Below are 23,286 nucleotides of genomic sequence, written 5' to 3' on the forward strand. Positions count from 1 at the left end.
GTGCCCATGCTGTTACCCTACACACACACACACACACACACACACACACACACACACACACACACACACACCATTCTGATACTTTCTAAAGGAAATCACATGCAAATATCTTCTTGGATAGATTAAAATAGCAAGGACAAGATTACAGAGAAAAGAACCAAGAGCTTCATGATTCGCGAAGGACTCAAAGTATCAATAGGGATGAAGCAGGAGGTGTTGGGTATTTGTTCTATTCTTGGTTATGTGAGTATCCAGCTGCTGAAATTGTCCTGACCTGTGATTACTAAAGGGACAAGGAGATAGGGAGCTGCAAGGATTCAGAACCAATATAGACATAGCTTCGTTGATACAGATTCACCTGGCTTTAAAATAAGCATCAAGAGCAGACATGGATCAGGTGATACCTGCCATCCTTTCCAGATATAAGAGTCTGTACATGCTAGAACTAACAACTTAAAAAAGAATAGCACAGAAGGCAGGGACAGGAAATCAGACATGTGGAATGGTAAAATGAGGAGAGAAATAGGAGAGCCAAAGATGTTTAGAAACACATAGAAAAAAAAGCATCTAGGTGTTTACTTTGGCTTGAAATGGAATTAGTTTAGAAAAATCACCTCAGATGTGAAGTGCTATAAAACTGCCTGCAATTTGACTTGTAAACACTGAGTAAACAGTAACAGAATTCCTTAAAACCAGGGAATTGGGAACCTTGGAGAACATTTTCAGTGTTGTCATCTCCTTTCACTCTTTAGCATACTAAATTCCAATCTGCTAGCCATTCAGGTGTTTAATTATCAAATGAATATTTCAAATGTGCCATGCTACTTCTAGCCTGCATGGTTCCAAATATTCTAATTTGTCTTTCGCCTGGCTCTATTGCCGAAGAGAGGCAAACAACCCATTTCTCACTGACTTAAGTCTGCAAGCCCTTCTGTTTGCAGCTGAGAACACTAAACGGTTCAGATGCCTTCTTCTAGCTGCTGGGAAATGGAGGCCTTCATCCTACTTCAAGAAATGCCCTGTGCCCCTAAGATGCCACCAGCTTAATCCTGCCCAATCATTTTCCATATTTTTTTAGGGACAGGTATGACCAATTTTTGCAGCCTAGATTCAGAAATGATGCCTGTCTAGGCAAAAGCAGAAGCTAAGAAACCCCAAAGGAGGACTACAGTGAAGTTAGCCCTCATTTCTAGAGCTTACGAGCTGATGGTCCTCCACACCATCCTCTCTAAAACTCATATCCCTTTCCTCTGTTAATGGGCCCCTCAAGCTCTTTGTCCAATGAGACCAGCACACCCATCCTGCCAGCAAGGAATGATTCCTGGATGACTCAGCTGTGCTCTCATAAGCAAACATGGATTTTACATCATTCCTCAACTGAGTGAAAACAGACTATTAAAAATAAATAAATAAAAGCTGATGGGGCTGAGCCAAATTGCAGTTCACTGGGTCAAGGGAGGTTGGGAAGTGCCTCAGGTTTGGTTCTTCACTTATTGCACAGTTGTGCCTTGGATTCTGACAGCCAGTGAAATTACCCACAGCCATTTTATTTAACAAAAACAAGGCTAAAATGATGGTGAGAAAGAGACAGGTACAATATCCTCATTTTTCTAATGGAGAAATCAGGACTTAGAGACTAGAAATAGCTTGCTTAGATCACAAAACTAGCTAGTGGCAGAGCCAAAACAAGAGTGCAGGACTGTCTTCTCATACTGAATAACTTTGATAAAATAAAATCTCTGGAGATCTTTCCCAGAATTGGCTGGAAACACGTTTACAATCATTACATCTTATTTCCTTTCCATATGCACAGATAACTGTTTTATAGAAATGTTTTATATTATATACTATATCTAGTTTGTATGAATTGAGACAAAATCTTACCATGTAGCCTAATGTGACCTTGAACTGTCAACCCTCCTTCCTCAATCTCATTAGTACAGAGATTCCAGGCATCCTTTCTGTAACAGCCAACTGTTACTGCCTTGCCTCTGCAACTCCTCTTCTCACTGATCGCCTCTCCACAAACACAGGAGGACTGCTGAGATGTGTCAGCTGCTAAAGGTACTTGCCAACAAGCCTGACAACTCAAGTTCAATTCTGGGGACACGTGGTACAAAAAACTGACTCCCACACTTCTCTGACCTGCATAGCCATACAGTAGCATATGAACCTCCAAATATACAGAAATAGATAAATTTAAATCAGAGAGAGAGAGAGAGAGAGAGAGAGAGAGAGAGAGAGAGAGAGAGAGAGAGAGAGGAGTTTTATCTTACTGGTGAAGAATATACTGCAAATACCTACAACTATTATACAGGAAGAAGTTAAGGCTGAAGTAGCATTAACGGGTTTATAGTCAAATAATCTTCAGAATGAGAGAATTCAGCTATTAATGAAATAAGTGGGAGATGATTTTTATAAAATAGATGATGTGGGTAAAATAAATATAAATATATTTTTTATCTGAATCAATTATTCTGTAAGAACTTCCCAAAGTGCAAACGTACATAAATATCTCTCTATGCTTCACTGATGATGTCTTCAAAAAGCAAACATTTGACATAAACTGAAAAATGCATTGCTCTGTCATCATATCTTACAAAGGTGAGCAACAGCAAGAATTAATACCTACATGGTATGTAAGTATTTGCCATTTTCTATGCAGTATCTCATTTAAACTTTCTCAAAAACATCATGAAATAAGTATATTATCATTTCTATTTTATAGATCAAACAGAAGCTGGAGCTCAAAGAAATGATGTAATATGCCCATTTTACATACTTTAATGACTTAGTTATGTACTATATCTGTCACTATTTTACAGGTTAATAATAGTGGCTCCCACTTTGTCCTCATCCAGAATAAAACCTACTTGCTCATCTTCCTCACCGGCAAAATACAAATAGGTATAATATATGTAAACTCCAATAAAATCACTATGCATTTGATTCTGTAAAGACTGAATTAGCATATGTAATTTAGATAGCTTAATTGTAAAGACACAGATGAAGACTACAACCTCTCAGTGCCAGTCTTTTGATGTGTCAAGCTTCTGTTGGAACTGAAGTTGCCCAAAGTGCTTGGATTTTTCAAGAAGATCAGATTATTGCAACATTAGTAATCTTAGACTATACAGATAGCTAATTTCTAAGACTTCCATGACCACAATAATAAATGCACATGTTATCTAATTGTTGAACATCTTTGCATTTAGCTTTCTATTTATGCTACAACAAGTTATCATACAATTACTAATCTCATACAAGTTCTTAATTTCAAACAGTTTAGATTCACATCGTTTTATAATTCAGTATATCAGAAATCTTCCATGAAGCTCACCGGGCTAAAATCAAGGGATCAGCAGGAGTGCATTTTCTTTTCTGGAAGTCTGAGGGGAAAATCAGTTGCCTTGCTTATCCAGGTTTCCTTGGCACAGTTCACTTCATTGAGCATAGGACTGAGACCCAGAGTGCTTTGATAGCATTTGGAGGAAGTTCTTTCTAACTACTAGAGGCCATTCAATTTCCTTAGACTCCTTCTTTAAAGCTAGTGAGAGCAAGTTGAACGCTATCATAGTTGTAATCCTCACTCTTTTTATTTTAATCTCTCTCTCTGACTCTTCCTTCTCCTCTCCTGTTTTATTTAAAAGTTGAATCACAAATGGCATTCATATAAAGGTAGGAGGTAAAATGGGTTGTTTTTATTTTTGAGTGATTTGGGAATTAATCAGCTGAGGGTGATTGGTACATGTTTCCCCTTAAACTCCATTCAGATTCGTATGGTGGGTACATTCAAATTCATCTTTTCTAACTAGCCATTCTAATATGTATAATGGATTGCTGTTTCTCAAATCCACTTTGAGTTGAGGTAAGGGTGTTACACTGATTCTACGTAGAAAATTCAGGATAAGCTCCATATTGTAAAGTCAACTAGCTAGTAATTTAATGGTATCTGAAAAACCCTCTCAGCATGTAATAGAACACATGTACAGGTTCTAAGGGTATGGGTATTGGTGTGTTTGAGAGACCATATTCTGTCTAGCACAATCATCTATGTACGGAGTAGTATAATACATGATAATAAATTATTGTGACCACAATTTATTTTTTAAGTAATATTCCCATTTAACAGATGAAGAAGAAAAAACAGAAAGTTATGTAGTATGCATATTACATAGTTATTAAATTGTACAGGATTAGAAACACATCTCTCTCTTCTTTTAAATCTTACATTTTCCCCCTTTGCCTACATTATGTTGTCTCTTTATTATCAAAAAGCTCTTTGATTGTTGACTGTTTTCTCTGTTGCTGTTGGGGGTTGTACTTTAATGATATGTCACAGCCCACGGGACAAATCGAACCAGGGTTCACCTGAAAGAGGGAGTGGGGATTGAAAGTGGGGGACAAAGACGCAAGAGATATTGAGTCAAATCTGGAAATTTCTGATCAAGACTCTCTTTAATGAGGATGAGTAAGACTTTACATAGAGGAAGGTCAATAGTATCTATTCTAATCCCACTCTCTCTAGGCCCCAGGCAAAAATACAATGGCCTGAATCGCTCCCTGTAAGAACTTTCTATTTCTCTAAGTAGCTCCCTGTAAGAACTTCCTTGATCCTCTGGGTGGTTCCCAGTTGGGACTTCCCTACTTCTTTCAATAATAAATAGTCCAAGGATAGCCTAGAACACAAGACTTCCTCCGAAAAAGGTCAGCACCTCGAAGGTCACAGCGTGCAGCCTAAGCATGGGATTTCTGTCATGGCAGAATTTGGCACAGCTCCTCACATTTTAACCATAATTTTACTTTCCATAATTTTAGTTATCTATCAGTGACCAATTTCAGTTTGAAATTATTACCTGGAAATTTTCAAAAATAAATAATTCATAAAAATTTAACGTTGTACCCTTCTGAGTAGTGTAATGCATATTTATGTTGTCCTTATCCATTATGGCTCTGACCCAAATTATCCTTCTGTCTAACATATTAGCACTATGTACACTATCCAACCATTAGTCACTTGGTACCCATCACATTACCAAACCTTATCACAGTGTTTGTGTATAAATAACATTTGCATATTAGCAAATATGCACATGTGCATATCTGTATGTGTACCACATGTGTGTCTACCACCAGAGTAAGTCAGAAGAGAGCATCAGCTTCCCTGGTACTAGAGTTATAAATGGTTGTGATCCACTGTGTATGTGCTGGGAAAAGAATCGAACTTGGGTCCTCTACAAGAGCAACAAGAACTCTTAAACACTGACCCAATTCTCCAGCAACCTCTAAATTCTAAGCTTAACTATATAAAGTTACCCACCAAAGATCTTAGAATGTATTGTCCATGGATAAGGAGGGGTGGTTTCCTTGGTTTCTGCATCACTGTGACTTGCTACCTAATAGGAAGGGAAAAGAGGTTTATTGGGGCTCATGATTTGAGATGCTTCGTGGTGAGGAAGGCACAGTGGCTGTGTAGAAACAGGAGCATGTGGCAGCTGTTGTTGGAAACAAAAAGGTAAGGATGCTAGAAAAACATCAAGTTTTCTCCTTTTTCTTTTATTATACAGTGTAGGTCCCTAATTCATGGAATGCTGCACCTGTGTTTAGGGTAGTTTTTTTTTTTTTCCTCCTCAGTCAAATTTCTGGAAGTGTTCTCCATGCCATGCCTAGAAGTGTGTCTCAGTCAAGTTGACAATGATAAGTAACCAGCACAGGGTAGGAGTCGCATTGCTATGTTTTGTCTTGGTTTCTTTTGTTTATGTTCCACTGTGCTAGGGATGAACCCAGGGGTTTTGTGTACACTAGGCAAAAGGCTTTACATGGAACCATATCTTTAGCCTTTTATCTTGCTTATTAAAATAATTGAATAAGTAATTTATACCTGTGGTTCAAATATTGAATACATAAGCATATTCAATGAAAACTTCATTTCCACTATATTTCCCATCTGTGTAGGTACCATCACCTCTATCTTTTTTATTTCCATCTAAAACTTCTAAATAAAAATATAAGCAACTATGAATAGAAATATTTTATGGCATAACAAACTGTAGCTCTAATCCATTTTTTTTCCTTTTGCTGTATCACCACAAGGTAACTTCAGAAGAACTATCATCAATGTTAAAGGACAAAAAATTAGGTCAATCAGTTACCCAAGCCACCAGTGATCTCACTAAGTTTCTATAACTTGTTATAGCCCACTTAGATCCATGACAATCACCTAAATAGCCTGAATATTGTATAAACCTAATGACTCAATTTTTTGTGTGTTCTGTCAATTTTATGTAGGTCATTACAGAGTCCCATAATTTCAGAAATCACAAATTGTGGTAGGGAAAGAAAAAAGAGATGGAGGAAGACAAGGAAAATAAGGATGACAATGAAAACATGAACAGGAAGAAGAGGGTATGAGCAGGAGGTTAATACATATAGTTCATTACATATAGGTCATTACATATAGTTTTCTTACTACATAAAGGAGTGAGGTGAACATGTTACAACAAAGTCTGATACCTTATTTGTAATTGTTTTGAAAACATGACACAGCTCTTTCTTATCTTATAGACAAACATACAACTTACAACTTAGCATTGAGATAGCCTATCACATAGTTGAGTATTGTCTTATATAGAGGTGGATACCAAAAACAAAGCAAACAAGTTTGGTTTTGAGTAAATCTGATAACAGTGTACCATTGTACCAGAAATAATTCCATTTTCATTCTTACTGTGAATATTTGTCTTTAGCTATAAATTCAGAATCTCTTTCTCACAATATTAGTAGAATGTGATGTACATATATATCTTATAGCACAAAACAACACTCTATTATCTGCTTTCTGTTTGTTTCTATATTTCAAAGCAGTGGTTTTTCAAGCTATTGGCAATGATTTCCTAATGTTCTTTCCAATAGTCAATAGTGAGTATTTTAAATGAAGTAGAACAAAACATAAACATGTGAATACTAAATGATAAAACTAAACGTTATTTTTTAAAACTTTTTTTTCTGTAACATGCAGAATGTGAATGGAATATGTGTATGCATGCATGTGTATGTACATGCATGCCCATGTTTGTTGATACACTGGGCCCAAAGTAAAACATTTTTCTTACTGTTGGTTACTGGTAGAAAACTTAACATTGTTTAAAATGCTTGAAACCATTAGGCAGATGTTATAAATATTCTAAACCCTCATAAATAAATGAATCATTTTCCTTCATCTTGAAAAATTGACCTTTCTGAATATATTTTTCTAAATAGAAAAGGATTCCATATTGTCTGTCTATTGATTTAGTAGTTCCTACTCTCCCTGTAGTGGAAAGGCTCAGAAAGTAGCAAATATCTAAAGAAAAACCAAGAAATTCAATAGAAACTGGCCTTATTCTTTCTGTGATGCATGAACATCTTGAGATTTGTTACATATCAGAATTTGGACCTGAACTTCCCAGTTGTCACTTACATTGGCATCTCATGGATACAGTGCTCAGGGGACCCTAGCTAGTACTGAAAGTGGGCTGAAAGTCTGAAACTTACATAAAATATTTAAACTCCAGAGCTTTTGACTCTGCTGTCAGCTTCAGTGGTCATCTCCAGAAACTTTTCCAGAATTAGACAAAAGATTGACAAAGAAGATAAAAAATAATGTTGTAGGATAAGAGTGAAAAAAGATTAAGGAAGTAGCAGTGAGTATGAGATCGCGCTGTGACAAAAGAGAGGTTTCCCCACGTTAATTGTGGTCCAATCAGGCCAAGAAAGAGAAAACTGAAAACGTTAGCAGAAAGAAAGGACAGTGTTTGAAATCAATTACATTTTCATTCTTGTAAGGGGGTTATTGATACCCTATTTTTAATCAAAGCACAAGTGTTTCACTTAGCATAGACATGTGTCTAAAAGGGCACCCTGTGAAAAGCAAGCATGCACGCTAGTCCCTTTTCCACTAGAAGTACACCAAATGGTCAAAGGGAGCCAGATGACAGGAAAAAACACGAGACTAAATACCAATATGTTTGGATATGGCATTACAGCTCAAGCTCTTCATGGAAATTAATGCAGTTTATGCTTGCAGAAGATATGGTTATGACATTTTCTGTGGTAAGATTGCAGAGGGCTTTATGTATAAAGCTGAGGTCAGATATAATTTAGTGGATGAAAGGAAGATACAAAATAATTTGGAGATGGGAGATGAACTAATGAATATTCTGAAAAGTATTCCAGAAATATTGGGAGGCAAGCAAGCATACCAACTAGGAAGGAAATACAGAGACATAGTGACAAAAGGTAGCACTGTAGTTAAGTGGAGAATCAGGGTGCAAACCCATCTGGCTGATTCTGGCTCTGTCACCCTATTATCTATGAAAAGATAATAGTAAAAGTATCTACCTTACAAGAATGCTATGGATTGAAGTGCATTTACCTATAAAAGGTATTCAGCCCACTACCTACCAATGTAATTTGTTAAAATTGATATTCTTGGTATTAATGCTAAACCTAAAAATGATGGAAAATAAGACATACTATAAACAGTAGATATGCCGCAATTACATGATTTATTGCATGATAAACTAAGTCAAATAGTTCTGTAATTTTTAGTTTCTGTGTGTTACCTTTTCTCATGTCTGTGGGAAATTACTCTCAGCTGAGCAACTTCAGAAATGAGGAGTTTAGTTTTGGCTCACAGTTCAAGACAGTCCACCATAGAAGGGAGTAATGTTGTCAGGAGTTTGAGGAGTCTGGTCACATCAGCTCAGCCAGGAAGCAGAGAGTAATGAATACTTCTGCTTACCTCGCTTCTTTTAACGCAGATTGGACTCCAGTTCTTGTAATGTTTCCACTCACCGTCCACATGGGGGTTCTCACTTCAATTAATCTAATCCTGATAATCCCCTCATAAACAGGTTTAAAGAGAGCTTTATTCCCTAGATGGTTTTAGATGCTGTAGAGTGTTAACCATCATAAACCAATTTCTTGATAACTTGACACCCAACCATACATATCACTTTTGTATTTTAAGTGTATTTATAATTAATTAATTAATTTTAATTTATTCATATTGCATCCCGATTGTTATCCCCTCCTTTGTATCTTCCTGTCCCCCCCTCCCTATTCTGACCTAGTCCCCTCCCCTAGACCTCTGACAGAAGGTGGCGCTCCTCCTTTGCTGTCTGATCACAGCCTATTAGGTCTTATCCAGATAGTCGGCTTCCCCTTCTGTGTGCCTCCTGGCTTCTCCACAAAGGGGAAGTGACCAAATTGGGGCACCAGAGTTCATGTCAGAGGCAGTCTTCACTCTACCCACAACCGTAGAGAATGAGCTATCCATTTTCTATATCTGAACAGGGGGTCTAGGTTCACTGCATGCATTGTCCTTGGTTGCTGCAGGCCCCCCTGGGTCCAGATCCCCCAGTCTTAATGGTCTCCTTGTGAGGTTCCTAAACCCTCTGGGTCTTTCCATTTCCCTTCCCCTGCCCCGTTCTTCCACACTACTCTCAGTGCTCTACCCAGAGTCCAGCAGAGAGTCACAGTATCTGTCCCGATCCTCTGTTGGGTGGAGTCTCTCAGAGGGTATCTATGTTGGGCTAATATCCACTTATGAGTGAGTATATATCATGCATGTCTCTTTCTTGGTCTGGGTTACCTCACTTGGGATGATCATTTGGTTGAGGGACATCTAGGTTGTTTCCAGATTCTTGCTATTCCAAATTAAGCTGCTATAAACATAGTTGAGCAAATCATAAATATCACTTTTAAGCCATAATAATTTACCCCTCATTTCCATAGGTTTATAGCTGTGTCATAATGTAGAATGTGTTCAAGTCCATTTCAAATGACCCCATAGTCCTTAACAGTCCAAACACTGTTCAAAAGTCCAATGTCTCTTCTGGGACTCGGGGTGATTTCTTAAATATAAAAACCTACAAAATAAAAGTATTTCATAGTTCCAATAAACAATTGCACACGAATAAATATTCCCACTATAAAGCAGAGAAATAGAGACATAGAAAGGAAATATTAAACCAAAGCAAGACAAACCAAGTGGGGCCAGTACCAAATGCTGCAGCTCTATATTCATCATCTGTATCTTATGATAGACTTTCTGGGCTCCAGAGCCATTGAGTAGCACCACCCCACCCCTCTAGCTCTGTCAGCTGTAGTGCATACAACTTGGAGCTTTTTAAAAAACAAATGTCCCAAGGTTCTGTCATCTCCAACATCCTAGGATGGCTGACTGAACATATGCTTCACCTTCACAGTATCAAAAAATAGCCTCTCAGAGGCTTCCTTGCTGTGACCCTGATCTTACTACACATTGCCGTGGTTTGATGGCTATCTAAAATCTTTAAGATTCCATGATACTCTCAATTTTATGTCTTTTATGTCTGCAAATCTAGTATTGTGTGTATAGCATTACCAACTTCTGCTGTTAGCTTGAGACATAGGCTGTGCCTTGGACCAGAGTGACAGTGGCTCCTATATGAGTAGGCAGTTGTTCTGAAGCAAGGCATTACATTGTAGGCATCCTTTATTGAGGCTTTCCTTCCTTTAAATAAATTTCTATTTTCACAAATTGGAGTCTTCAGGACCTTTCCTTTTCTTCCAGTGAAGAGAGTGTTATTTCTGTTTAGTAATTGCAGATGTTTTGCTTTATCAACATTATTCTGCTTGTTTGCAATTTGACACTTGCTCTCAAATTGCCCAAAAAACCTCATATCTTTCATATTCTTTTGTTCTCTTTCACTGCAGTTCTGAGTAAGAGTAGTGAGAAGCAGTAGCTATTGTATGTCCTCTACCAAAATGTAAGTTCATTATAGTTGAATTCAACCTCATCAATGGCCTCTAGCCCAGTACCTGATGAGTTCATTCCCTCTGAAACTTGCTGAGACGGGCTTCTGCTTTCAGTATTTCTTTCTCCATTCTGGCATACCGAACTTCCACTAAAATAGCCCATTATGGTCTTATTGTACGGAACTTTCCTAGCCCAAAGAAGCAAATTTGTCTATGTTCTTCCTGCAAATCAGTTCCATAGGTCTAAGAACCACAACACAAGGCAATACAAAACCTTTGCCCAAGAAAATGTGAAGGTGTGATAACAAAACAAAATAATGGGCCATGGTTGCAGTTTAGTATTCAGTTGTCTTAGAGTCAGTAAGACATCCTCTTGGAAATGGTCATAGAAACTTTTGAAATGCAGCAATGCAATTCAAGGAAAAGGTAAAGGAATTGAGAAGAAAATTTGGGAGGTCATATACATCATTATATAAAATTTTATCTCATAAAAAGAGATGAAAATTATCCAAGGAAGAAAGTTAGTTGAATGAGAAAACAAAATAAAATATAACTTCAGTGACTCATGTTTACTAGAGAAAAAGGGGACAGAAAAAGAGTGACTGGGAGCAAAGGAAGAGCTATACAAGGCAAACTTCATGGAATTCATATAGAAAATTCCATGTGCTCTACAATGCAGCTTACAATTTTGTTACAGATGCATTGTAAAGTATGAAATGTTTAATAATGGCATTCAAATTTAAAATGTTTTTTAAATATATTTTATTAATTTATTCATATTACATCTCAATTGTTATCCCATCCCTTGTATCCTCCCATTCCTCCCTCCCATTTTCCCCTTACTCCCTTCCACTATGACTGTGACTGAGGGGGACCTCTTCCTCCTGTGCATGCTCATAGGGTAACAAGTCTCTTCTTGGTAGCCTGCTAGCCTTCCTCTGAGTGCCACCAGGCCTCCCCATCAATGATAATAAGGCGTGGAGACATGGCTCAGCACCTAAGAGCACTGGCAGCTCTTGCATAGGACCTAAGTTCAAATCTCAGCACCCAATGATAGTTTAAACCCATCTGTAGCTCCAGATGCAGAGGCTCTGATGACTTCTTTTGGTCTCCTTTGGCCAAGCATGCATGTGTTGTACACACACATATCTACAGGCAAAAGATCACACACATAAAATTTAAAAATACATTTAAAACACGATATATGTTATTTTATTGTCTAGAGAAATCAGGAAGACTTCAGACATGTTTTAGAACTTGAATGATGGATGACATTGGGAGATGTATTAGGACCAGTATTCAGATAAGAATAATTATGTAATAAAATATGAGGAGTCAAAAATAGGTACCTAAAATTTAAAAAAGGAGAAGACTGAAATAACATAAAGAGAAACAAAAAGAAGTTTTTCCAAATCAATCACAATGAAATTCTGAAATTCCAATGGGAGATTTAAAGTATCCAGTGTCAGCTTGTATTTAAAGCTGAATGTTTCGCACAGATAATTTTTCATATGAAACTGGACCCACAAGCTGTTAACAGTAATGATTCAAGGAAAAAAATATGTTAAGTTGAGGATATATGAGGGTGAGAAAAGGATGATGAATTGGATTTGGGACACATTGAAGGTCAGATGCCAATGGTACATCAGATACAGATATTAAATAAGCAGTTAGATGACCGTTTATCTGAGCTAGAAATATGCATAGGCTGCTATTATCTAGTAATAATAGTATAATAATAAATACTAATTAAGTATATGCTGTATTAAATATATGGTTCTGACAGTTTAAAAAATATAAAGTATTTAAATGTCACAATAATCCTATAAAGACATTGCTATCCCCATTTAACAAAAGAAATGAAAGCAAAACTTAGAGAGGCCATGTACTCAAGATCATACAAATGAAGTCAGGATTTAAACCCAGGCATGTACAGCTCAAAAACCTGATGTTCCTTGTCACTACCTCAATGGTGTGTGTTAGTCATGAAAGTACAATTACTATAGTAGAGAGGAATATGGCTGTGATATGGTGTTTCCTAGTAATGTCAGAAACTACACCCATAAAATCTCACCAACATGACTGCCTAAACATAGGCTGACCAAGGAAAACAATAGACATCCCAAAGTGCATGGGAAAAGGGGAAAGACTATTAGGCCTCAACCCTACACAAGGAACTAGGTAACTGTGTGATAAAGGAATGCTGAGAATGGGAGAAATAGTCTTCCCCAGGAAGAGCACACCAATTAGTTAGCCAATACTTGAAAATATATATAGATGTAACATTATACATTCTGAGCACGTTATAGCTAGGATTTATATGTATATGCCTTTATGCATGTAATGAAAATTAATTTTAAAAGAGGCCATGCATTTGAAAAAGAGCAATGGTGATGTATGGAAAGGCTGAGAAAAAAAGAAAGAGAGGGGGAAAATGGTATAATTATATTATCATCTCAAAAAAAAGAGGGAGAAAAACTTAAAGAACTAGGCCAACAGTTGATCCTTGAACATAATGTTAGAGAGATAAGTGGGAAAAAAGAAACACTCAGAATAGATATAGCAATCATATAGATACAAGGAAAGCTAGGAGTAAATGGTAGCATCAAAATTATAAGCAGAAAGAATGTCCCCAAGAAGGGACTGTATCATGAGCATCAAGAGCTTTATCCATTTGCTATTGCAGGGGCCTTGAATAATGTAGTAGTTAGAGCAGATGCAAGCAAACCACAACCAATGAGTATAACTGACCCCACTACCTATTTTTGTATAGCTTATAAACTCAACATGTTCTTTACATTTCCAAATGCTTGAAAAAAAGCCAAAAGAATGTTTTTCATTATATGAAAATCCTGTGAGACTTAAAATTCAGTGTCCATAAAAAAAATTTTATTGGAACAGAATCCCTCCCATTTATTTATGTATTGACTGTGGCAGGTTTTTCTACTACAGTGGCAGAGCTGAGCAACAGAGAGCATATGGCATGCTAAGGCCGAAATTTTCTTCATCTAGCCTCTTACAGTGCATGTTTTCCAGCTCCTGGCTTAGAGTATGGATTTGAAGACAAGGCTACTTTAAAGTCCTAAGTCTGCTTGGGTAAGTCACTAAAAAGCTCTAGGGGCCATCATATGTATCATGGAAATTAAATGGAACTTATTTCCAAAGGATCGCTGTAAATATCAAATAAGTGCCTGGCATAATACCCTGTACATAGTAAGAACTCAATAAATGGTAACTGCTATTAATTCTCTGAAACTCTAAAGATGAGTGATGGGGAATGTATAGAAGGCCAAGTTTCTATGATTGGCAAAGGGAATTGGAGTTTGAATACTACCCAAATGGAACTATTCTAAAGTTTTTCACAGTGGCGTTGAGGAGGGTAGAAGAAGTAACTCAAAGAAAAGGCGAACTTTTATTATTAACAACAAGACTCAAACACATTCAAGGGCTGAGAAAATAGGATAAATGAGTAGGGACTGAACACCTGGGAGGACAGGAAACAGAACAATAGGTGGAGGGAGTAAGATGGAGAACATGAGCAGGGTGGCAGGGTTAGCCTTAGAAAGGAATAGGAGCAACTCTTACTTGGAAAATAGATACAACTAGAAGATTTGATGTGCCTGAAGTAGTTTAGATACCAACAGTCTATTTCTTCTGTGAGTGCATAGGTAATCTCTTCTGTTGTGATGCAGGAGTAGGGGGATTTGATGGCACACTGATTATAGCGTATGGGGCTTTCACAAGAAAGTTGATCCAGGAGATTCAATAAAGAAGAGCATGTAGGAGTTCCTGGCAGGCCTTGCAGAGCTTGGAAAATAAGAAGCTGGTAGCATCAATCTGGTAAGCCACACAAATGTCTCTAGAGGTACTAAGAAACCTCAAGGAGAAAAAAATTCATAAGATGGAGAGTTGAGTGGAATCAAGACTTGGTAGTTGTGTTGAAAAACATAGAAAAAGCAATGCCACTATTAGCAACCATAAAGATCCCTCATCAGCCTGTCCTGGGAACCACTGGCATTTGGACTGTGGTCATGTCAGCAGGCTCTATGGCTAGCTAATCTACACTCTGCAATGTGTAGTATCTGTTTGTCACAGTGACACTGCCTTCCCAGGCATTTCTGGGTTCCTTTCCCTGAAATCTCCCTGCAGCATTACAGCATCAGACAGTGCAGTCAAAAGCTCCGAGGCAAAACATAAATGTGACTTTTATGGAGAAAGAATAATACTTCTGAAAGATGGAGCACAGTACTACAGACTATTTGAGTAACTTTCAGGGTGCCATGAGCCAAACAATAAAATCCTTTTATAATTTGTGAGATGTAGGACTAGAATTTTATGATGTTCGGCACAGATCCAATAAAATGCAACAACAGCTGGGATATTAGGTTTTCTCCATTGAGACTGCAGGGGTAAAATCAGAGGGCTAGTGGTCCAACTCTTGTTTGAGCAATCTAAAGAGAGAATAGAGAAGGGGAAAGCATATATTTTCAGAGATGCCTACAGATTCAAAGAATAAATGTTTCGACTAAGGGTTAAGATGACGAAGCAAAAGGAAGCTAATAATATTCCTCGGAAGGTGCCTACTGAGGCCCTTGGAAACTAGACTTGCAGCCCAGTGGCTGCTTAGCTAGGACAATGACTGAATACCCTACACAGGACTCATCCAGAGCCTTTGAGCCACCTGCTGGGCAAGATGGGTCTCCAGGAGTTGTTTGCTCATCTTCCCCTATGTTCCAGCCAACAGACCAGACAAGCATGTATTCCACATAGAGGCTTCCAAGTAAAATTAAAGATAAGGTCGAGTTGTAGTCACATAATATTTCAGACACCACAGATCATTTCCACATAATATTTTAAGTACACCAGACCAACACAATGAGCACCATGCCTAGAATTCAAGAATTCTAAGTCTTATCCCTAGATCTGCTACCTAGTAGGGTTATCAGTACCTATCACTTGTTTAATGAAGATAACAGTAATAGTGCCCTTATATGGTTGTTGGCAGGATTAAGCAACTCTGCTTAGCACTGAGCATCACTCATGATGAATATTGATTAACTGCCATCATCATCCCCATTTAAAGCACAAAGACCTTAAAGCAACACTTCAATCTTACAACCATTAGAATGGCAAAAATCAAAAATTCAAGCGACACCACATGCTGGCAAGGATGTGGAGAGAAAGGAACATTCCTTTGTTGCTGGTGGGAATGAAAACTAGTACAGCCACTTTGGAAATCTACCTGGCGCTATCTCAGAAAACTGGGAATAAGGCTTCCTCAAGACCCAGCTATTCCACTCCTTGGAATATACCCAGAAGACGCTCCAGCACACAACAAGAACATTTGCTCAACCATGTTCATAGCAGCCTTATTCATAATAGCCAGAGCCTAAGTGTCCCTCAGTAGAAGAATGGATAAAGAAACTGTGATACATTTATACTATGGAATACTACTTAGCTATTAAAAACAAGGAATTCCCGAAATTTGTGGACAAATGAATTGAACTAGAAGTTATCATAATGAGTGAGTTAACCCAGAAGCAGAAAGACTCAAATGGTATATACTCACTTATATCTGGACACTAGCCCAAGGGTCATGTCCTGTGAAAGTCGTCACTTATCAGGAAAGTGGGACAGAGGGGAAGACTTCCTGTTGGGACTCTAGGTGAGAGAAGCATGAGAGAATGGGGAAATAGAAGGATCCAGAGGGTCCTAGAAACCTACAAGAAGAACATTATGATGTGCAGATGTGGGTCCAAGGGTCCTGCTCAAACTATGGCACCAGCCAAGGACAATACGCACAGTGAACTTCGAACCCCTACCCAGATCTAGCCAATGGACAGGACACTCTCCACAGCTGACTGGAGAGTGGGGTCTGACTTTCACACGAACTCTGGTGCCCCATATTGGACCACGTTCCCTGGATAGGGAGGCCTGGTGGCACTCAGAGGAAGGATAGCAGGCTACCAAGAAGATACTTGATACCCTATGAGCATATACAGGGGGAGGAGGCCCCCTTAATCACAGTCCTAGGGGAGGGAGTAAGGGGAAAATGAGAGGGAAGGAGGAATGGGAGGATACAAGGGATGGGATAACAATGAGAAGTAAGATAAATAAATTAATAAAATATATTTTAAAAGACTTCCATTAATTTCAGCTTGAAGTCTGGCTCTGCTCCATACTCTCTGTTTGCAAAGGTAAGGTCTTGTACAAGTTGTACAGCCTCCTTGAACCTCACTCATAGTTGAAATTGGAATTACCAATCAAAAAAACCATATGGTTTGTGAAAAGTAAAGAACAATATTCAATGTTTGTGCTTATTTTCTTCTTGAGAAAGATTTGCCTCTTTTTAGAGGTAGAGAAGCAAAGGCCAATGTCCAGTAGAGCAAATGCCAATCCTGGGATAAGAACGAAGCCCTTTTACTCCTCACCTGGGCCTCTGCCTATGTAGATTCTCAAATAAATGCTTAGTCCTCAAGAGAGACAGTTCACCAGTTATGGGCATTTGGTATTCTCACAGAGAATCCAAGTTTGGTTCCCAGTTCCCACATCAGACAGCTCAGTGCCTATAACTCCAGCTCCAGGGGATCTGATAACCCTCTTCTAGCTTTCTTGGTCCTCTACCCATTTGATACCCAGAGTAGGGACTTTACAGCAGTGTGTGATTCCTTGATGTTTAAAAGACAGAATGGCAACATTACTGACTGGAGGCTGACATCAGAAGACAGACTCTCACACCATTGTATTGACTCCAATACAAGTAAAAGTAGAGTGTACCAGCCTTATTCACACTCAAAAATTCATACTCAAAAAATTCTTCTCCCTCCTTCCACCTGGCATCAGTACTTCATTACTCATCATTCTGGATTTGTTCCCTTAGACCTCAGCCCCTTTTCAAACGGTGGACTCCCTTAAAGATATAATGATACCTATCACCAGAGAACCACTCATCAGTACAACAGTATAGATGAGATTTGATAGGTTTTTTTGCTCTTTGGTAGGGCAAAAAGGAGACATTTTAGGTCTAGAACACTTTTCTGGCTTCCTGTATGCTAAGAAGGCACTGGAGATAGCAGGAAAGACATTATGAGCAGACAAAGGCATAGAAAGGAAAGGCTGCTGCAGCTTCTCCCCTTTCTAGGGATGGAGAGCACTGAAGGGCAGATGAATGAATCATCTCTAGAAATGTGAAAGGAACCAGAGCTAGAAATGAAAAGGACAAGGTCCTATATTATAAGCAGATTAAAAAAAACATTTCTGTCTTATTTTCTTCACCTGCAAAATGAAATAATCATGCTATCTACCTCACTGAATTATATAAAAAGAAAAGCCATATGAACCTAGTTATGAAGCCCTGTCCCTACCTAAAGGATCATTAAAGATCCATTTAACTTCCCAGAACAGGTTCCAGGATGCAGTGACCTTGACCATTAGATAGCCAGGTGAGATGCAGCTGGCATCCTTCCCAGCCCCTCAACTGTTAAATGGAGCAGTTCTTGCACCTGCCATGCTTCATCTCTTAGATTATCTCTCTTCCCATCCCTGGAAAAAAAGTGGAGTTCACTGACTCCTCCTAAGCCTCAAGAACTATACTCTGAAAGCAGTAACACTTAGCAATGAAAAAAGATAAATTGTTTCTGAGCCTGGATCCCTTCTACTAGCCAGCCACACCTTTTCAACATACAAGAACCTTGAGTTTCAAACTGAAGCTGGTAGAACATCCTTATGTGTGTGACCTCTTGGGAACGTAGCTCTGCACTTATTAAAGCAGTGACATAGTCACCCTGTCAAACCCAACATGATAGAATGCACTGAAGCAATACAGAAGAACAGTTGTCTTGGGAAAGAAAGCAACACACAAATATTTAACAAGGCTGTTATTTTCTCTCTTCTCTGTTCCCTTTCCTTAATCCTACTAAAATCAGAGGACCCATAAGATGGTAGTCAGAATAACATGGGTAAAAAGGGAAGGGTTGTCTAGAACTGAGGACACTGACAGGCCAGAGGTGGGCAGAGTTTTTGTAAAATCTGTCTCCATGTGTTAGGACCCCCACCAATCATCTTTGATGGACACAGAAAGGAATGGAATGAGATACATCCTAGTGAGGGAGAGAAGAGAAATGGGAATACTAACAGAAGAGATGTACTTTTGACCTGATTATCAGGGCCCTACGGCACAGCTTTAGCCCACAGAAAAGACTGACTTTGAGCAAGGCTGTCTCCCCAGCTGTGTGAAGGTAGGGTGCTGAACTGGAATAACCCAGAAGAAAGATTGCCATCACACTTACCTCCCACCCCAATAAATCTTGGCTCTAAAGTAGCAAGAATGGAGAAGGGCTTGCATGAAGATGGAAGTTTAGAGATGACAAGGAAGAAACAAGACCAACCACAGGGTCACTCAAGCTAAGCAATTTGAGTTAAGAGTCTGTGTATACTCCCCTAGTTTTCCTTGATTTTATCATACAAACTTTGAGCCAGATATCATTTCACAGATGTCAAATCATATTATCTTCATCACAACCCTCTGATATAATGAGCATAATAACCCCCATTTTACAGATAAAGTAAACAACTCAGAGGGAGTTGAATTACCCAAAACAAAAGAGCTAGCTTCTGAGATTACTAGGAGATACAGTCTCACAGCAAACTCTCTGATTTTCTGGCTCTTTCAATCTTTTTCAACTCCTCTTCCACAATATTTCCTGAGCCTTAGGTTTGGAACTTGTTTTATGGATTTATCCATTGGGACTATGCTCAGCAACTCTGTATTTTGATAAGCTATGGGTTGTCTGTAATGGTCCCTATTGCAAAAAGAAATTCCCTCAGTGAAGGGTGAGTACTACACTTATCTGCGAATATAAGGACAAATGTTTATAGAGTGAAGTTAGAGATTATGTTTCTTTAGTAAAATAGTGATTGTAGGTTCTCCTCCAAGACCCATGACTTCACTAGCCTTGGTATTGTAGACCCTAGTTACAATTCCAATACTAGGCATAATTTCCTTCACCTATAAAGTCTCGCCAACATGACTTGCCTAAATATGAGCTGAACAAGAACAAGAATAATAGATATGCCAGCATCAATAGGGGACAGACCATGGGGCTTCAACCATATGCAAAGAACTACAGGCAACAAAAGAATGTTGAGAGTGGGAGAGAAATAAATCTCTCTAGAGAAGAGCACACCAACTGGTTATCTAATACTAAATGGTCAGCCATAAAAACATATATATAACCAGCATTATACAGACTAAGCAGGATAGATTTAGGTGTGTGTGTGTGTGTGTGTGTGTGTGTGTGTGTGTGTGTGTGTGTGTATGCATGTGTGTGTACATATACATTTACATGCATGTATGCAACAACAATTAGTAAAAAAAGAGGCCATGAATTTCAGAGAGAAAAAGAGGCATATATGAGGGTTTGAAGGGAGGAATGGGAAGGAGAAATGATGTAATGTTATCATATTGAAAATAAAAGATAAGCCGGGTGTGGTGGTGCACACCTTTAATCCCAGCACTTCGGGAGGCAGAGGCAGGCGGATCACTGTGAGTTCAAGGCCAGCCTGGTCTACAAAGTGAGTCCAGGATGGCCAAGGCTACACAAAGAAACCCTGTCTCAAAAAACCAAAAAAAAGAAAAAAAGAAAAAAAAAAGAAAGAAAATAAAAGATTAAAAAAATACCAGCTGTAAATTGTGAACCTAGAATTCAAACCCAGTCTAGCCCAATTCTACAGAAAAGATCCTGGTCTTTACCACTATGCTATACTACCTGACAATTTAAGTTCAAATTATACTGATCATGTTCCAATGCAGTGCAGTATTTGGTGGCATCCTATATTAATCTAAGCATTGATAGTAGAATTCATGGGATCAAGGCCCAGATCTTGGCAGCTCACTATCAAATCCCCAGAGCATAGCTCAAAGGCTGGATTACTAAGCGATTTCACTAATGAAATTCAGATTAAGTGAGTATTCAGTGAAAAACAGCTAAGTGTTAAATACATGGTGCATTTATGATAAAGCAAGGTTGCATAAGACCCAACTCCAAGCTTGTTTTATTTGTGAGACAAATAATTTCAATGCTTTGAGATTGGGGGCATTTTCAGAAGATGAACAGAAACATAGATGCTTATGGCGCCATGATGAGAACAAGAAGAAGAAGGGTGGGTCTTTTTTTTTCTCTACTTGGGTTAAGTCAGGAAGAAGTGTATAGAAAAAATGTAAAGCTTGACATAGTGCTTTAAGGAGGAGTAAGTTTTCCCAGAGAACAAGCATCAAGCAGAAACATCTCTGGCCAGGAGAAAGGCATGAAGAAGGTGGTGGCTTGAATCCAGTATACACGAGTGAGCATGCAAAGATTTGAAGAGCTAGGTTGGCACTTCTTGGTCAATTGAAAATTTGCCTTATATCCAGAATAGGACATCTACACACTTTTAGGTGGATAAGGAAGTAATAAAAATTGTTTGCCATGTCAGTATTATGATGAAGCTAGGGGAAAACATAAAAGTGAGGAGCCCACAGAACAGGTAGTTGCTGTGGTTCTGTAAAGTGATGATAAGTTATTAAATTCAGACAATAGGGACTATATATTAGAAATGTCTTAAAAACTACATTGAATCCTCTTAGCAGTAGGATAGAACAGAAACATAATAAAAAAGGAAGATTCAAAAATGGCCCCAAGATTTCTGGCCCAAACAGTTATGAAAAATATGAGGTAAGTAACACTGGGAGTGGATGGGTTGGTTTTACATTGAATGTGTTGAGTCTAAAGTATGTGTACAAGCAATATGCAACAGTTATGGTGTTCAGAAGGCAGTTTGACAGTTCTTGGGTTCAAAACAGACAAAATGAAATTATATTTGATCTCATTGCTATACAAATCATTCACTGAAATTGTGTATGTGAGTGAGATTGGTTTTTTTTATTAATAATCACATATACCCTGATTTGATTCATCACCATTGAAAGGGAACTTTCCATGTCTTCAGGTAAAAAAAGATAAATTGCTTTTTTTATAACATATTCTCCAAACATTTTCTTAGGCAGACTACTCCTGATACATCTCCAAAGAAAATCTTCCTGTTTCCTACTCTCTAAGCAAGGAGAATACTTTACTTAAATCAATAGAAAAGAATCAAGGAATCATTAGTTATCTAGGCTTAAAGCCTTCAAGTGCATTAAGAAGCATAACAACAGCAAACATCCATCATTATAATGTCTTTAGATCTCATAGGCCAAAGGCAATCATGAAAAACATAGAAGAAAATCAAACAGAGACAGAGAGATGGTGCTGCATGGAGCAGTAAGGAGGAATTCAGGGAAACTAGTTATTCAGCTTCTGTTGTTTTTTTGTTTTGTTTTGTTTTGTTTTGTTTTGTTTTGTTTGCTTTGCTTTTTTGAGACAGGGTTTCTCTGTGTAACAGACCTGGTTGCCCTGGACTCACTTTGTAGACCAGGATGGCCTCGAACTCACAGAGATCCACCTGCCTCTGCTTCCCAAGTGTTGGGATTAAAGGTGTGCACCACCACACACAGAAGGTACTGCTGAGTAGACTAACAGATACACAAGGAATGGAATAACACGAAATCGTTCAGGATGCAGGACACAGTCGCCCTGACAACTGTAATCTGTAGACTCCATCCAGCCCCCTTGTCTCCAGATCATGTGATACCAAATGGACTCAAACAGCCAACCAAATTCTCTGACACATCCTTTCCCAAACAACTCTAAGAGCTAGCTTTATTTTTTAGAAATGACCTCGTGTAGCTGAGCATCTTGAGTGCTGGGGTTATAGGCATTGGCCACCACAGGCAGTTTGTATAATACTGGATATTGAACTAACCCCAGGACTTCATTTTTTCTTTTCTTTTTAAAAAACATTTATATAAAAAAGAATGTATGAAAGCACTAGGCTAAAAGCAAAGTTAATGGTGATGAGAAAACAGAGATCATTATTAATGACCAAAATGTAGATAGTTCTAAGGTGATATTTTCTACAGAAGTAGAAGTTTATTTCCACAATTTTAAACATGAAGTGTTGTTCTTGTCATCTTTGTCTTTTTCATCGTTATCATCCTCATCACTGTCATTGTCATCCTTGTTGTTGAATAAGACTCACGGATAACAACAACAAAGTGTATATATATCCATTCATACATATTTTATGTGCATGTGTGAGGACTTGCAAGTACATAAATGGGTCCATACACCTTCATGCCTGGTTTTCAATGAGACCATATTGGGATGTCAAATTCTAAGGAAATGTCAGTGTTTCTGTGTTACCACATGGATGCTGTGACTTGAACCTAGGTCCTCACCAAGAGCACCAATGCTCTTAACAGCTGGGCCATCTCTCTAGCCCCAAGGCCCAGCTTCTCAAACTGTGAATTGTGACCCCGTGTGGGGTTGTGTAATTGAATGTGTCATGCATAAAACATTTTCAAGATGATAAAAGATTTCTGAACATGTGACAACCCCAAATTAATCTAAAATGAAGCATGTAAGG

The 23,286-nt window shown here is 38.3% G+C and overlaps 1 protein-coding gene across 2 annotated transcripts in view; it reads left to right on the plus strand.

Moving 5' to 3' along the window:
* The window catches only part of TRPC5 (transient receptor potential cation channel subfamily C member 5), a 263,064-nt gene that overhangs the window by 2,478 nt on the left and 237,300 nt on the right, over positions 1-23,286 (plus strand). The window contains exon 1 of one of the 2 annotated variants that reach the window (XM_084788955.1): positions 2,000-2,064. The exons of the other annotated variant lie outside the window; for it this stretch is intronic. The gene's annotated coding sequence lies outside the window, so the exon portion shown is untranslated. Of the gene's footprint in view, positions 1-1,999; positions 2,065-23,286 lie in introns of those variants that run through there. 2 annotated transcript variants of the gene reach the window in all.

Source organism: Acomys minous, assembly GCF_964271855.1.
Source record: "Acomys minous genome assembly, chromosome: 7".
Lineage (NCBI taxonomy): Eukaryota > Metazoa > Chordata > Mammalia > Rodentia > Muridae > Acomys > Acomys minous.